We start from the raw sequence: 18,576 nt of genomic DNA, 5'->3' as shown, positions 1-18,576 counted from the left end.
AAAACGAGGGTCATATTTTATCTAAGAACCCTTTTTATATTGGAGAAAGAGAAACTTTATATATGTGCGTAAATTGAATTGTATCACTAACAAAAATATGACCATTTATTCTCTTTTCAACATAGTCACCATTAACATACCAACATTTGTCAAGTCTTGACACCAGCTTTTGACTGCCATCCTTAAAGAACAATTGTCTCTTGATCGTTAAACCAGTTAGTAACAGATTCTTTCAAAATGTCGTCATTTTCTAAGTGCCTTTCACCAAGAAATTTCTTAAGTTTTGAAAGCATATGAAAGCCTGATGGTGCTAAGTAAGGGCTGTGGACAATCCAATATAGTTTCCCTTCGTAGACCGTCTAGATTGTTCTTCATCATGAACATTTGCTTCCTTCATTAAAAAGTCTACACCATTTACGTACCAGGGTGCGTAGCATTTTTAAAAAGTGCTTAAAGCTGCTTATTTTTGATTTACGTCTTTTAAAAGCCCTTTTTTTTTAAAAAAGAGTTTGTAAAAAATGTATAATTTCCTCTTTTTTAAAAAGAGATTTTTTATTTCATACTTAATTCATTAATTGCTGAAGTTTGTTCTGATGCTTCAGGGATATTTTTTTCTTTTAACAAAATTATTCAAAATGTTTTAGTATTTTTAACTTTATAAAATTCTCCAAAAAATAATTGGTTATAATTTAGAAATTTTATCTTGAACTCTTTTTCTGAAAGCTTTTGTCCAATGAATTATTTTTCTCAGCAAAGCCAACCAATCACTAATATTAAAATTGTTGTATTGATGCTGATTTTTTTGATTTCATGATAACTTTTATTTTGATATTTTCGAATTTATTTTGATATTTTCGAATGTAAAGAAACTATTTAATTAAAAAGTAATATTTGTAGCATTAAGATTAAAATTAAAGAAATTTTCAGTCATTATAATGGTTATCATTAACTTAAATTTCTATCCAATTTGAGAAATTTACATCTGGCACAGAAGTAAAAAAATTCAAATAATTATGTATCATATTTCACAAACAACTGCATATAATTTTTTATTCAAATGCCAGCTTCAAAATTCAGTCAAGTTTGCATTTAAATTACAAACAAATTTACAGAGTTTAGACATTAACAGTGGTAAATTAGTAATCATTTTTTGCTTTCACGAGATTCACATCCGACATCAACAATTTAATCCATTTAATTTGAACTTATAATAATCAGTTTTTATAAAACAAATTGTGTTTCGTTAGGTTATGATATACTAAGTATTTAATGTAAAAATTTGATGATTATAAACTTTTGTTTTATAAGATAGTTTTTCTAAGAAATTAATGTTCATTTTTTTACGACACCATAAAATTGCCCAGGTGTAAAAACAAATCCAATTAACTCATCTAAACTAGGAAACCATTTTAGATTGAAATTCTTAATATATTTTAATTTCCATTAAGAAAGGAAAGAAAAAAAGAATAAAAGTTAAAGAATTTTGTCTAGTTTTTTTTCTCTATAGAATATGCAACAAGAAATTGACAATTTTTCCTTTACAAATACTAAATATGTCTTAAAATAATAGTGCTAATTTGAAACAAACAACATTATTTAAGCATTTGACTTATGATGTTGGTTTAAAAAAAATTATTTCAATGAATTTTATAAAGAGCACTGTTTGTATCAAATGCAGTATAAAATAGCTCTATATTGAAATGTAATTGTAAATAAATATAAAAATTTATTGGTTTCTAATCACCTGAAATTATTTTCTTTTATTTAATAAAAATATATTAAACAGTACTTATTAACGTTGTTTTGGGTCATTACTGTTTGGTACATTTTGTGCAAAAACTATTTAACACTTAAAAAAAATTTTTATTCATTAAAAGTGTTATTTTCTGCAAGCTAAACATATTGTTTCCTCCACATCTACTCAAGATGATATATTAAAAAAATAACATTTTAAATGAAATACTACACTATTGTATTGACTAATACACTAATATTGGCACTTTTCTTATACCTACTACTACACTTCAGCAGGAAAAAAAACGCGCTGATCTAGAAATTTTAAGAATTTTACTGGAAAAATCAGGGAAATTTGATAACTGATTTGAGTGGCCACCCTGTAAAATCTTCATTGGCTTAAAAAATATAACGATGAAAATATGTTTCGAGCGCACAAAAATAAACATCCATTCTCAAGACTCGACAGGAATGAGTGACTTGTGACGTCAATTTTTTAGCAAACACAACAAAAGTAATTATTATCATGTTTATAGTTTTTGAAGTCGGTAAAATTTTTATATTTTAGCCGTAGTTTCATTTAGTAATACGGTATATTAAATTACTTCACGCGATATTACATTAAGAGAATGGCAGGTGTTCTTAGATTGAAAAAAATAATTAGTTACAATTTCCACAAAAATAATTAATGCAGTACAATTTTTTTTAATGCTAGCTTTCAAAACATTTTTTAAGGACGTCACTTCAAAAGATTTCATAAGTCGAATAAGAAAATGGAATGTCGCTTAACACCAGGAATCAAAGTTAAATGGTTACACAAGGACAGTTACTTCAATCAAGTTAACGTTTCTATCTTAGTCGAAATTGATAGAAAGTATATTTTTTATTTATCGATTCCAAAATGTATTCTAGATATATTTTAGGGTTATAATTTAGGCGTACTTCGTTAGAATTTATTTTTACACCTATATTTGTTTAAAATTATTAAATAATGTTTTTTTTAAATAAATTATACAAGCTACATGATTTAATGCATATATAGTATAATAGTAAACGGGGCTTCTAACGCTTATCCTTATCCTTGAAATCGGTGTCAACAAATTAATGGAATAAGCTTAAATGAATAATAATAATTAAATTGTTTCTCATTTCAGCTTTCAAACAATAATATGTTTCATTCAAACAGATTTCGGTTCTGGAAATAACGAAATTATTGCTGAGGTTCCTTGGCTCTCTATGTTTTTTTTATTTTATCCTCTTTTGACAAAATATAGAGAAAAATTTGTATTCATAATTTCGGTAAAAAGTATGTCAGCTCTCTTCATTATTATTTTATTATTGTTGTCAAAATAGGTTAAATTACGTATTTTTTACTTAATAATTCAAATTAGTTGATTCTAAAAATTGCACAGCTTTGGAATCTTTTTACAATTTTTTATTTTTAGTATTTGCTGATTAACAAAACAATGTATTTTATTGATAACAAATTATACTATAATAACTTGCAAATAGTGTCAAGTTCAGGGATGAGATTCTTTCGCGGATTTCCGCTTTTTTTTTAGATTTTCCCATTTTCCCCGCTAATTTCCGCCGAAATTTTTTTTGAATAAGTTAAAATATTTTACGAGGAATTTAATTTTCCGTGGAGCGAAAGCATTGATGTCCTCATTCCTTCCTCTGAAGTTTCTCAAAAAATAATTTCCTTGGGATAAAACTGGTTGACCTTTATACAGGGATGAGATTTTTTGCCTTTCGAATTTCAGCCTTTTTGTCAAAAACTTGGATTCTCTAAAAGTTTCGTTTTCTTTAATAAATATCCCGCTTTTTCTTTCTTTTTTTTTCTGAAAATTCAATCGTTAAAATAAAATAATTATATTTATTTACGATTTTTAAAGATAAACAGAAAATTCAAACTACACCCTAGTTGCTAACCCTTCCGTATTTTTACTTATTTTAGTTATTTTCTCTTCACAGAAAATAAGATTTTCCGTATTTTTATTCGTCCGCCGGATAGCTCGTATTTTTGCAATTCAGACGTCGTAACCCTGTTGTCTGGCGTAAAAGCAAACGGAAAAAAATAAAAAAAAATAAATAAAATAACAGAGGTGGATTTGCGGTGAAAATATTTATTTGCTCATTCAATTAATCTTGTAAATTTTTATTTATTATGTCTAAACAAAAACAATACAAACAAGGCTTTTTAATATTTTTTATCAAAAAGTACGCAATTTTAATATCAATCATCGATTTTTGTATTTACCTGATTTAAAAGTTGCGCAATGCGATTCTCATTTACGCTATTTAAACATCGTACATTATGATTCTTAGTTACGAGATTTAAAAATCTAATATCGTGCTTTGTATTTATGCATTTTTAAAATCGCGATTTTATTATCAGACATCGATTTTCGTATTTACCTGATTTAAAAGTTGAACGTTGCGAGTCTTATTCAGGCGATTCAAATATCGTACATTGCGATTCTTATTTACGAGATTTAAAAATCCAATATAGCGATTTGTATTTACGCGCTTTTAAAACCCTATGTAGCGATTCGTATTCATGCGAGCTTAAAATTCTATGCCGTGATACGTTTCTGCGGTTGTAATATCAAACATCGATTTTCGTATTTATACGAAATTCAATCCAATATAGCGATTTGTATTTACGCGCTTTTAAAACCTTATGTAGCGATTCGTATTCATGCGAGCTTAAAATTCTATGCCGTGATACGTTTTTGCGGTTGTAATATCAAACATCGATTTTCGTATTTATACGAAATTCCATCCAATATAGCGATTTGTATTTACGCGCTTTTAAAACCCTATGTAGCGATTCGTATTCATGCGAGCTTAAAATTTTCTGCCGTGATACGTTTTTGCGGTTGTAATATCAAACATCGATTTTCGTACTTATACGTGCTTTAAAAATTAGACATTGTGATTTGTATTTGTGCGATTCGAAAATTATGCATCGTGATTCGTGTTTACGTGCTCTAAAAATTACGCATCATGATTTGTATTTCTGCATTTTTTAAAATTCGTTTCATATTCACGTGATTTAAAAGCCTCATATCGGGATTCATATTCTCTCAATTTAAAATTAAGGCATGTGGTTATAATATTTATATATTCATACAATTTTAAAATTAATCATCAGGGTCTATAATCACATGGTTTTAAAGTTTAAAGATCTCACTTTTTTTGTCAAATTTTTGTGTATATATATATATATATATATATATATATATATATATATATATATATATAAACTGCTGTTTGTAGAAAATGCAACACCATGAAAGAATCATCAGAATCAAATGAAATTTAATGCAGAAACGACTTGTACTGATACAAATAAATGATGAAATTTTCAAAACAAAAGAAACAAATTAAGCGTCCGAAATCAGTATTTGGTGCAGCCACCACGCGCTGCAATAAGTGCTGCTATACGACGTGGCATGGAGTCAAACAGATGTTGAATATCTGCTTGAGGAAGAGAATTCCATATCGCTTGTATGCGCAACCAAAGTTCGTCTTTGGAAACTGCAGGACGCGGATCACGAGTGAGACGCCGACCAACCATATCCCACACGTGCTCAATAGGCGACATATCCGGCGAATAAGCAGGCCAAGGAAGAAGTTGCATGCGTTGTGCTGAACAGAAGTCTCTAACAGTCCGCGCAACATGTGGGCGTGCATTATCCTGCTGAAAGATAGCTCCAGGGATGCCTTGAAGGAAAGGAACGACTTCGGGCTGTAGCACTTCACGGACGTATCTGTTGCTATTGAGATTACCCTCAATTCGTATCAAATTGGATCGTCCATGATACGAAATCGCACCCCAGACCATAACTCCGGGTGTTCGACCACTATGTCGTTCAATAATACACTCAGGAAGGCAGCGTTCACCGGCATAACGTCTAACACGAACACGGCCATCATGGGTCCACAAATTGAAGCGTGATTCATCTGAAAAGACAACTTGGTGCCAATCAGCTCGCCAGTCTCTGTGCTCAAGAGCCCACTGCCGACGCAGCCGTCGATGATCCGCCGTGAGGGGAATCCTGTATAATGGCACCCTTGCACGCAATCCACGGCGCAGCAGACGACGACGAATTGACGAAGCCGACAATTGTACACCTGTAGCAGTAGACCAATGTGCTGCCAGCTGCCTGGAGGAAGCTATGCGATCATTCACCGCCATGCGGAGCAGGTGTCGATCATCGCGCTCTGACGTCACCTTCTGTCGTCCAGTGCCTGTTTTTCGAGTTGTTCGGTGCTCGTCGGTCCACTGCTTCCAAACTCGCATCACTGTGGAACTGTTCCGCTGCATACGAGCTGCTATTGCGCGATAGGAAAATCCTCCTTCTCGAAGGCCGATTATCCTCCCTCGTTCAAACTCCGTAAGTTGCTTGAATTTCTTATTCTTCCGTCGTGGAGGCATACTCAGGTCTCACTAAACGTTTGCCACTAACAAATAATCATAGACTATTTTCAACGTCCCGCTACAGCACTTTATTTATACGCTTTCAGCATCAATTCAGAGGGCGCTGCGCGCGCCACGCACGCGCGATGGCTCTGAAACTTTATTAATTTGCATAATATCCTATAATTGACATTTGCTGCGAATTTCATTTGATTCTGATGATTCCTTCATGGTGTTGCATTTTCTACAAACAGCAGTTTATATATATATATATATATATATATATATATATATATATATATATATATATATATATATATATATATATATATATATATATATATATATATATATATATATATTCATTCATTCTTGGATTTCCTCTTTTTTACTTTCTGACTACTCTCTCATCCCTGAAAGTTAAGTTGAAAAATTATTTGTAAGATAAAGATAAATTTCTCAACTTTTTTTTTTAAAAAAGGGCAGCTTTTTTTGCGGGTTGAATTTGTTTATTTGAAAATTATGGCTAATGGTTATAGTTTTTTGAGTCGCACTTATATGTATTTACTTTTCCCAAATCAATCAAATAAGAAAGAAAGTAAATAAATAATTTGTTCATTGTTAGAGAAAAAGGGTATGTTTATTGAATGATCAGTCAGACGTTTTGCACTGAGTAAAGAAAGTGTTCTTAAATTCTTATCAGCTAACTGGTTGTCGTTCTGAGACTAAAAAAAACTTGACAATGATTTAGAACGAGTGTTAATTTAAAGAAAAACTTTCAGTACTAATAAAAATTAAATAAAATAGATTAGCATATTATAGGGGGGGGGGAAACTACATGGTAGCATAAAGAAAGAGCATTTAAAAAATTTAAAAAATAATGAAATAATTAACTGAATAGTTCTAAGAATCACACATGGCCAGATAACTAAAAATCTAATTTTATAATTAAGATGTTATGACGATACGTAAGATACTGAGATATTTTAAGACTCTTAAAAAGTTTTGGCTGCGCATTCGACGGCTCTTTATGTTCGTAATCTTTATACTCTGTATTGTAGGGACTTTTAAAACATGCACAGATAATAGTTGTTGATGTTAGAAAAGTTTAGTTCAATTCTATATAAGGATACCTTTTCATTAACTAGCATCTTCGTTTGTATTTTTATTGTTTAGTTATTAAAATATACATTGAATAATTGATAAATATATTATTCCTAATAAATGTATACTTATGCACATTACTGAAAATAAATCAATTCTGGAATGAATCAATTAAAAACTAAAATTAAAAAAGCAGGTGCATAACCACATTCAATCAAAAATATGTTTTTGTAAGACTTGGCATTCGTTAAATATAACATTCTATTCAAATCTCTTTATTAGATTAAGTATGAATTAGCAGACGAGTTAAGGAACATAATATTTTATTATAAAAAAGCAGACGATATCTAATCAAAACAAGGAAAAATCATGAAGAAAATTCACGCTAGGCTTGCGTAAGTCATCTTCCTTGTAAGTCAAATTCCTTGTAAGAAGAAAAACTTAAACATAAATATTTTAAAAAATGAATTTTCGACAAGATAAATGAATTACAATTTTTGCCTAGTATTTCGCAACAGGCTTTTGCGAGCATTTGTTATTCACTTTTTGACGAGTCGATTCCACCATTGTTTTTTAATCGATTTTACAGTATTTATACAGACTTCCATATGATTTTTAAAATTCTGATATTTTTCATAGTATACTGTAACGACCCGTGAAATTCGAATTGCTCATATGAGTAATCACTTCATTACGTCGTACGCGGTAGATTTGCATTGATTTCATGATAAACCCGCGTGGTGTTTCAATTGTGGTGTTCGGTAGTTATTGTTATTGATTATTAAATAATTATTTTTTCAAATCTTTGTATTTTTTTAAGCGATGTTACTAAAACATGTCAAAGTCAAATCGCTCATTTGAGTTTTTACTTTTTGACACGACGATTCCATAGTTTTTTCAGCAGTTATTCATTCTAATTTTCGTATGGTCTTTAAAAATCACGATATTTTTAATACGATATTATTTATTACGGAGCTCGAAACTCATTTCGAAACTTTTCATTTTTGAAACTCATTAAGTAATGACGCAAATATTTAAATGCAAAAAATTACTCTTGATTAATTATTGTACTTCTCAAATGATTGCAAAATGTAAACACTTTTCAGTAGATTTGAGAAACCTAAGCTAGCACTCATTTTTTCTCTCTCGTTGGAACAGCGAAAAAGAACCGAAAATCTTTTTAAAATTATGGTCGTAATTGCACTTCATCTAGTTAACTCAATTATGCCTAGGCACAAAATACATGTTGGAATAAAATTGTATACATATCTGTTTATGTAAAGTTGATATTTCATTCTGTTATCTACCACTTTAGCTTTAAAAATGCGCTGCTCATTGACTGAAGACCCAAATATATATATTTATATTCCAAGTAAATTGTGGTAGATGGGACTACCTTGTTTTTGCATAATAAATTTCAACAGTAACATCTCTGTACTGCCACTTTTGTCTTTCTTTAAGATAGGAACCGTATTTCTGAAAGGACATTATAGGCTTGTGCTTAATCGTTAAAAACGGACACGTTGACATCAGGGCCGGATTAACCTATAGGCACACTAGGCACGTGCCTAGGGCCTACGAAATTCAGGGGCCTACGAAAAACTTGGGAGAAAAAAATTTGTTGACATAAATAATTTAGCTTTAAAAACAACAAATGTATTTTGCACAAAATTATGAAGATACAAATAAAAATATAATATTTTTCAGTAATAAATTATTTTGCAGAATCTTATGATCTAACATATTACTTTTTTTGCGATTTTTGGATTCAACGAAATCTTGTATTATGCTGTCGAATTCTAAACTACGCAAAATGTCGTATTCAATAGACATAAGTGCGAGCGATGCCAAACGATCTTGATTCGTTGTTGAACGCAAATAATTTTTTATCAATTTTAATCTGGAGAAAGATCTTTCTCCTTCTGCATTTGATCCAAGAATCGACAAATATATTCTTAATGCAATGTGAACGTTAGGAAAAGTATTCACAAGTTTATCTTTAATTTGAGCCTTCAACATTTCTTGTGCAGATTTATGTTCATATAAATTTGAAAATAGTAAAAATTCATCTAAAAAGTTTTTCTCTAAATCGGATGAGTAAATTTTCACAAAATTTTGCGCTTTTAGTTTAATCTCAGATTCTGACAAATTTTTTTTGTGTAATTTCCTTGTAATTCGGGTTCGATAAAACATCGATTAATGACACTTTTTGGTCGATCCAGAAAACTGGGAAATTCAGACATCCAGGATAGCGATGTTCCCGAGCATCCCAGATAACTGGTTCTCTACTGTATAAATATTTCTTGTAATTAATCTCACTATCGATTTCACTGTTTTCTTTGCTGGTTTGTTGTTGTATTGTTGACGTGAAGTGTTTACATAGTTATCGATCGAACTAATCATAATGGTATTATCGATATCAACTGCAATATCGGCAGTATGTCGGTATTGCAGATAAAGTTCAATAAACAAATTCGTTAATTATAATCCATATTAATAAAAATGTTTAAAAAAAATATGCAAGAAAATTTCAGCATTTATTTTGAAAAGAGGGGAGGGCCCAAAAATGGCTATGCCTAGGGCCTACGAAAGGTATAATCCGGCTCTGTGCCTAGGGCCTACGAAAGGTATAATCCGGCTCTGGTTGACATAATTTAAAAGAAAAAAAAACTGGTAGTAATTTGCAAGAAATTCCATCTCAAACTTATTAATCAGTTTTAAAACAGTTATCACGATCGTTTTTAAATATGTTGCTTAAAAATTATTTTAATATTTTATAATAAAGTTAAATTCCCAAGTCGGCAATCAGTTTTTTTTAATTAGGTTGGGCAGCCAGTTAACAAATTGTGTTTCTCTGTGGTAGTATGATTCCATGTTTATTTATTTTTATTTATTAAATTAGATTTCAAAAGATGTTATAATTCACACACGCGTACAAAAAGCTCGAGGTATGGTTATTCCTAGTTGTTTATTATTTTTTTCTCCTCTAAATATTTTTAAGAAATGGTCCATGGTTAAGGTCCATTCTAACGTTTGCTCTTTTGCTCAAACGATAACTCGTGAGTATAAAATCGTAAAATATTCGTTCTCTTTATTTAAAAGCAGATGCAATTGCTGCTTTCTTAAGAAAGCATACATATTTATTATGCTCATCAAAATAATCGAAACACCCTGAATAACTTTTGATTTAATGAACGGATTTTCACGTCCTAGGACTCATTCTAAACAGTTTAAAGGGATGAACTCAAATATGCTAATCCGTTAGTGCAAACGATATTTTAAGTTAGCCGACCGGCCTGTGTAGGGGGCAGGGAACTGTCCTTGCATCAGAAAGGTTCTGGGTTCGAATCCCGGGCAAGGCATGGATGTTTCTTTCTCTCTATCTGTGTTCTATGTCCTTTCTTCTTTGTGTGTGAATGTGACTCGCCCTACAAACGGGTTGTGGTAGTGTGACGTGGGCGACGCTTCTTCACCGCCGTGGCTTCGCCACAGGTGCCCACTGGGTAACGAAAAGAGAGTTAGCAGTTCTGGCACTTTCTGTGGCCAATGGACAATAGTTCCAAGTGCCAGCCATTAAAAAAAAAATATTTTAAGTTATGAAAACCGATACAAAGACGCACTTCTTACGAATAAGCATTGGTTTTTTCCGATGGATTACGATAAAATTTAGGGGATAATCACCGATCAGATCACAATGAACGTGTAACAGTTTGCGGAAAAGTCATGTTAAACAAAATCTTGTCAAAGTAAGAAAGTGGTAGCAAATATATGTCTAAAAATTGGTTTAATCTATGAATATTATTGGTTATTTACTTGTCAACCACCACAGATTCAGTTCTCAAATGGATATGATAATTTTCTCTCAATTAATTTTAAAATAGAAACTGTGTTTTTACGCACAACTGGTTCACTTTTTATATAGATTGCGCAGACTACTTATAAAAAACCGTGTGGGAGCTTTCTGGAGGAGGAGGTGATGGGGTAGGGGCTATCTGTGAAATATGGTCCCAATAGTTTAGTCAGGAGGGCAGTCATAAGTTTGAATCCCTTAAATGTGAAATTAACTTTTTTCATATTTCACCATATCTCGAGAACTTTTCAAGCATATTGAAAATTTTTTGCCCGCAATTTTAAATTTCGTTTATCTAAAGTTCTATTCGTTTATCTAATTGTACGTAAAAAACAATTTTTAAGAATGATTTTTGCTAGTTTATTTAATAGTGGTTAAAAAAAAATTTCCAATTTCAAGTTATGCAAATGGTTCCAGAGTTTTAAAGAACGTCATTTTATATGGAAAAATACAAAATTTGAATTTAATTGGTCGAGTAGTTTCTGAGAAATCGAATTTTTAAAAAGTAGATAGATAAAATTCTATGCTGGCTATTTATTTTTTTTGGTAGAACCCCTACTACTTCCCAGCAGAAAATATATTATTTAAGGAAAGAATAGTATTTATTTTGAAGATGTTTTGGCATTTGACATTGTTTTGGCTTATGCATAAGCCTAAAATGAATAAAATATGCTAAATTATGCTTTTTTAAAAATCTATTATATGTGGTGAGAATGGTATTAGAGAAGCATACTTTTAAATCCTTGAATTTGTTTTTATTTTTAATGACAATTGAAAATTTTGATAAATGGTGATGAAATTTTTTAAAAAATCATTTATGTTTCCTAATTTTTTGTTTCAGAAAAAAAATAGTGTTCATAAATTTTATGATCTCTACTTTCATTTGTACTCTACTTTCCCGAAATATTAAAAAAATAAATATTATTTATTGAATATAAATTTTATTGCATGCCTCAAAAATCAATAAAAAGTTCAAACTTTCAGAACCTCAGTGATGGAACCCTGGGATTCCGCGGAACTCTTTCTGGGAAGCGCTGTATCGTAATAAAAACAACACATATGATTTTTGTTTTTCCAACTTGATTCAATTAAAAGTGAAGTTTTTTACAATTTCCTTTAACCTTGAAGGCAACTATTTTCATATCTTTCTTCTTTTCTTTCCCGCTCTTTTATCACTGAAGCTTATTTCTTTGTTGTTATTTTACGCTTTCTGACGATCTAGTGTTGATGAAAATTAAACTACTGCGATAGAAAATTCGGCCTCTATCAAATCTAGTTTCAGAATAATTATTGCTAGAAATTTACGTATTTTCGTTGGCGATGTCAACATTGACCTTGGCTGTTATTTGTATATCTGTTTTCTTATGGTAAGTACTCTTTATGATTCTTGACTTCTAAAAAGAATTAAGTTGGACAGTTAATTTTAAGTCTTTCTTAATCTGTTTTATATTGGTATAAGAAAATTTGAACAAAAATAATTCTGATGTATTTCATTCTGATTATAGATCGGTATGATTTTTGAAACTAAAAATGCTTGTTTTTATTTTTAGCGAAAGGAATACAAATATTCGTTCAATATCTAAATGAAGTAAGATATTCTAAAGTTCGAGTAATAGCGATAAGTCAGTGTTTCCCAAAGTGTGGTACGCGTACCTCCAGGGGTACGGGAACAGTTTAGAGGGGGTACGCATTCTTATGCGAAATATCTTACCACAAACAAAAATTTCAAATTATTCAAAAACAAAGCTAGTCATGAATATTTATGATTACGGATTTTTCTATTGGCTATTTTTTGCAGAGTTTACAGTTAATAATTAGTGATGTCAACAGTCAATTTTGATTTTTTACTTTTGTGCAATTTTTTTATAGTAAACAATAAATTCATTTTTTTTATTCGTGGTACACAGCGTTGCGAAAAATTTAGAAAGGGTACATAAAAGTCATAAGTTGGGAAACACTGCGTTAAGCTGCAGAAAGGATATTTTTGTGTTATTTGGAAGCTTAATGTTGTGGTCGCAACATATTAATGAAAATAAGAAATTGGGTCAGGAGAATGATAAAATTGCTAGTCCAATTTTAGAAGAAACAAAATATTTTGTCTCCCAATGACGTGTCAATGATTTAGATTTGAGTAATGTTTTTAAAAAGGGTCAAATATATTTTCAAAATAAAGCGTGAGCTAAAATTTAAATTTTTATTAGAGAAGGAGGTTCCGCCCCCTTCTTGCTCCGCTAACCACTCCCGTAATTAATTTTCATTCACTATTGTTTATTTATTAAGCATCAATATTTTCTACAAAAACACAGATCATTTTAGTATAAAAATATACAATTATTGTAGCTCTATATAAAAGTATTTTGTTAATGTGTTAATCGTATTGAAAGAGATGATAAATAAATCTGTACTTGAAATTTTTTTTTCTAATGAGTACAAATTGTAAGGCGCAATAGGAAGAAATAAAATAAAAGAAATTTAAAGACATGGCATTTATTAAATTTATTTCATTCCGAGACTTAGGCCCACCAGTTAACGCTAAATGAGCAAGAATTCCGGCATCTGCAGAGGTGAAGAAGGGTAAGTTCAGCACCTGCCGTTAAAAAAAAGTTTATGTATTGTCTGAATGCACAAACTTATAAGGGACTTATAGGTTTATATACAGCATACATATACACTTGTAAGCTCCTTTGAAAATAACACCTAAGACAAATAGCGTATCGCATCATGAACTGAAATATATTATCACTTTTTTTTAAACTACTCCCTACGTAGCAGGAAAGGGGGGAGACACGTAGTGATCAGTCGTGTGAATTTGAAAATGGGGAATATATTATTAAGTGGCTTAGAAACTGTAGCTTGAAGAGAGAAACCGATTGCAGACTTGGAATCGGCAATTCAAAAATATTTAAGATCCGTTCAGAAAACTCGTGCAACAGGAAAAAAAAAAAATTCCTTATTGTCAATCTTAAAAGAAATTAATATTGTAAAAGGGAAAAAATCTCGAGTGGTTAAGCATAATTTTTTTACTACATCTTCCTTTCATTTTTCCCTTTCAATTCTGGATATCCTTGAATTATTTAGTAAAATTATTATTTTGTTGTATTATTTCACTTATATGAATAATAAAAACATTTATATTTTGATCTAAAATATCTCGGATACTTAATTTTGAAAGTGTAGCTGAAAGTAGAAAATATGAATTATTCAATTCAGTGTTTTCATCATAGAAAAAAAAATGGGTGAGAATTTCTCACCCTATCTCAAAAACAGGGTGAGATTTCAGAAAGTTAAGTGAGATTTCTAAAAACTAAAAAAACACAAATAGACTTGAAAAAAAATCATTTCTTTTATTATGATGCATTTTTAACGCCTTCTATTTTTTAAAGCATTGAATATTTTTGCTGCATCATCATAGAAGATTTTGTCTTTACTAGGTATTTGTCCATCTTACATTAGTGCATAAAAAATTTGAACGTCTTACATGAAAAAACCTTACCTACGGTAAACACGTGGTTGCAGAGAAATGTGTTCTGAAAGGGGTTCCGTGGTTCGGTGGTGTTCTGTTGTTCGAAAAGGTTCTGAACAATACTGGTAAATAGGGAAGCTGGATAATGGAACAAATGTTGAAAATAATGAAAGATCCAGGAAGAAAAGTGAAACGGATTTTATTCTAAATAGCGTAATTCGAAGCTTCTTCCAAAATGCGAGAAATTCGCGAATTTTGAAATTGATTTATAGAATGCGCGAATTTCTCTCAGTAATAATTTTTTAATGCGAGAAAAGAAAAAAATATGCGAGATTCTCGCGTTGTAGTGAAAACACTTTTTCAATATACATCAACTTTATGAATATCTTCTATATAGTGAATTATGTATTAAAGTATTTGTTTCTTTTTAAACCTAAATGTGCTTCGCATCTTTTCAAAAGGACAGTTTTTTCTAAAAAAGAAAAAAGTGGTGGCTCAAGTGGTCAATTGCTTGAATTAACTTTGCGGAACCAATTTCTCTTTGCCTGTCATTAGACATCATATATTAATAATATAAACGTTTATACTTGAATATGAAGAAAGACACGTTCCTTTTTTAAAGTGGTTAGCAGAGATGCCAACATGTTCCTGACAACAAATATATATTTTAAAGTGTAGTTTATGAATTGTAATTCTTGTTTTAATAAATTCAATTTAGTAGATTTTTACCCACCACTATTTCTAAATAATTCGTAGTCTTATATAATTCACTATTTATAGTACTTTTGTCACCGATTCGATCATTGCATATCGTTGAGTTAGGTTGCGTTATAACCGAGCTCCTGCTACGATGACTTCGATTAGATTTGGCCGCGGAGGGAAGGTTTTCCGACCCTCTCGCGGAAGCGTTCATGACGATGCGTTTGATCACAATGCCCTTAGAGAAGCGATGAAGGTTGCAGCCCACAAAAAGGCTTCGTATTTTACGAGCAAAGATGACTTTTTAAGTATGATTTGCAATCAAGAGAAAGAAACCAGGCGAATGAGAAGAAGCTTTGATGAAGGCCAAGCGACAAAAGAAAATCTCTACAGAATGATCTACTTAGAAGAACTCAAAGCTCTTGCTAAGCCAAAAGTTCCAGACGCAGTTTTGGAAATTACGGATATCCAGACAACGACTCCGGCTGATTCAACTCCCACAACAGAGGAACCAGAGCCTACTTTGGAAACTATGGATATTCAGACTACAATCCCGGTTGACTCAACTCCTGTAACAGATGAGCCAGACTCAATCCCCACCTCTGAGCCTGCTACACAACAACCTCCTACTGTTGTGAAAGAAAAGAAAAAGAAAAAACGGAGAAAGAACGGTGTCAACCCGGCGACACCAACCAGCTCTGAACCCAAGTTAGAAAGTGAGCAACCTCACCACGACAAAGAGATTATCCCCACAACACCGGCGGAACCAGATTTAGAACAGATGGAGCAAGGAGACACTACTGAAGCCTCGGCAACGGTTGAGACCCCAGCTACTTCACCCCAGCTACTTCACGCCGAAAGATACTCTGCATCCCACCGGCAGGAAAATCAAAGCCCTTATACGTGGACTTAACATCGACACCGAGATGGTGAATCTCGAAAGCGAACTCTCAGACATTGGTCTTCGACCAATCAGAACAGAGCAGATCAGAAAGAGGCGTGGTCAGGAATACAAACTCCTCCCACTCTTCCTAGTCATTCTGAACGATGTTCCCGAGCACCGGAAAATCTTTAAACTGGACCGACTGCTGAATACACCTGTCCGGGTGGAAAGATTTCGTGTCGGCCACCACGAAATCCAGTGCTACAGGTACCAAGGATTTGGCCACACCCAGAAGGTCTGCACAGATGAGCCAGCGTGTATGAAATACGCAGGCGCGCATTACTCCTACCGATGCACAAAGCCCTTGAGTGAGCTTCCGACTTGTGTGAATTGCAAGAAAGGTCACACAGCCTGTTTTTCAGGCTGCCCATCCAGGCCTAGGAGAAAATTCGCACCGAAAAAGAAAGAACAATGGAGTGCCGCCAGAACAGCCACTAGATTTCTGAACATAGTCAAGGAATTACAGGAACTCTTGAAAGACGAGGAGTTAGTCTCATTGCTCCATTCTCTTCTCCCAGCTCGCAAGACCTAGACTCAGGGATACTCCAATAAAGACGACCACGGATTTCCTTCTGTGGAATACTCATTTCGAACTCTTTATGGCATTAGTCACCGTTGCCCTAGGGCAAATCTACAGATTAAGAGGTCAAGTGCCCGCTGACGCGGGCAGGCACCTTAACAAATACAGATCGTCGTCGTCGTCATACTTCTGTCATGCTATACCTTTTAAAAAGCAAGCAAGAATGGTCAAATATTTGCAAAATTTACTTTGTAGTTATTTACCGTTGTTTTAATTATTTTGGCGTGCCCTGAGCAATTGGCATCTCTGGGTTAGTTACAGAAAGAAATATCCACTTTGGTGTAAGCAAATAAAGTTCTACCACTTTTTGCAGATAGTAGTATTGCATATATATGCATACATGGGTTATTAAAATTTATTTCTCTCTTTATTCACCAAATAAAAATATCAAATATGAGGAAAATTGTTCTTCCCACAGGAAATAATTGCTACTTTACCCTTTGACAAATAAGTTTTTTTTATTATTTAGTATTATTTACAAATTTTTTTTATAAAGCATATTTTTAATTTAGGAACTTCAGGTCACGTAAGGATTGTTAACAATACTGATGATGCTTTTAGAGCAGAAATTATACCATAAAGAAATATAAAATACTTCTGCAGGTATTTTTTATTTGCCGCCAGGGCTGTATGGTGATCAGGTGGCTGACCTCAAGTCCGAAAGGTTTCGGGTTCGACTCTCAATCAGAGGCATGGATGTTTGTTTCTTCCTCTCTGTACTATCTACTCTTCTTCATATGAGGATAGTGTTGGTGCACCTACTATGGTGCCCCTTAAAAAAGTGGTCAACACATCTTTTCCCTTCTGATACCCGAGTGATGAAATATCATTATTTGGATGGGTAGTAAAATTACTTGGCAAAACAGTTGACACAATTTGAAAGATCATACTAGAAGCTTTTAGAAACGTGAAATTAAGATCGACCAAAATGAGAGTAAACCGCTATAGGTCAGGGGATAGAGCGTTCGCCTTCCAATGAGGTGAAGCGGGTTCGAATACAACGATGGCTGGTCGATACGAATTCGCATCCGGCTTGCACCGACCATAGTGCTGACGTGAAATATCCTTAGCTGTTGACGCATCATGGGTTAGAGTCCCTTTGCCGTCCAGCTAACCGTGGGAGGTTCTCGTGGTCTTCCTCTCCGTGTAATGCAAAAGCGGGTTAGTTCTATCAAAAGGTCGTCCACGAAGGCAAATTTCTCCCAATACTTGACATTAGTAGTCGTATTCCCCAAAATTGGTGCGGCTGTTCAACGACGGTTATGAAGTAAAATAAAATGAGAGTAGGATGTTAAAAGATTTTTTTTTCTTTTTGAATTACCACGGTAATTAAAAAATTATTCATTTATAAAAGTTATTAGCTATCGTTTACAGAATTGCATAGGCCAAGCTACTCTCTTTTCTATTGCACTATCAGTGCTTCCCAAACTTATGGCCATTGTTAACCCTTTCTAAATTTTTCGCAACGCTATGTACCACTAATTAAAAAATGAATGTATTTTTTAAAAAATGTTTATTTAGAATGGATAGTTAAGTTAAAAATCACAACTGGCTGTTGACACCACTAATTATTAACTGTTAACTCTGCCAAAAAATGGCAATAGAAAAATACGTAATCGTAAATTTTCATGCCTAGCTTTGTTTTTAAATAAAAAATTTTGAATTTTCGTTTGTTGCAAGGTGTTTCGCACAAGAACGCGTACCACACTTTGGGAAGCACTGCAACTACACTAATCCGTAATGGGTGAATAATTTTTTTGTTTTACCACATTTAGAT

General features: G+C 32.4%; 1 protein-coding gene across 1 annotated transcript in view; it reads left to right on the top strand.

Annotated features, from left to right (window-relative positions):
- Positions 1-12,277: 12,277 nt before the first annotated feature.
- The window catches only part of LOC107437388 (trifunctional enzyme subunit alpha, mitochondrial), a 39,103-nt gene continuing 32,804 nt past the window's right edge, over positions 12,278-18,576 (top strand). The window contains exon 1 of the mRNA XM_016049374.5: positions 12,278-12,481. The gene's annotated coding sequence lies outside the window, so the exon portion shown is untranslated. The remainder of the gene's footprint in view (positions 12,482-18,576) is intronic.

The sequence above is a fragment of the Parasteatoda tepidariorum genome, chromosome 5, assembly GCF_982258835.1.
Source record: "Parasteatoda tepidariorum strain Cologne lab strain chromosome 5, Ptep-v5.0, whole genome shotgun sequence".
In the NCBI taxonomy this organism is placed as follows: domain Eukaryota; kingdom Metazoa; phylum Arthropoda; class Arachnida; order Araneae; family Theridiidae; genus Parasteatoda; species Parasteatoda tepidariorum.
Note: the sequence above shows the minus strand (reverse complement) of the source record. Positions and strands in the feature narration are given on the sequence as shown.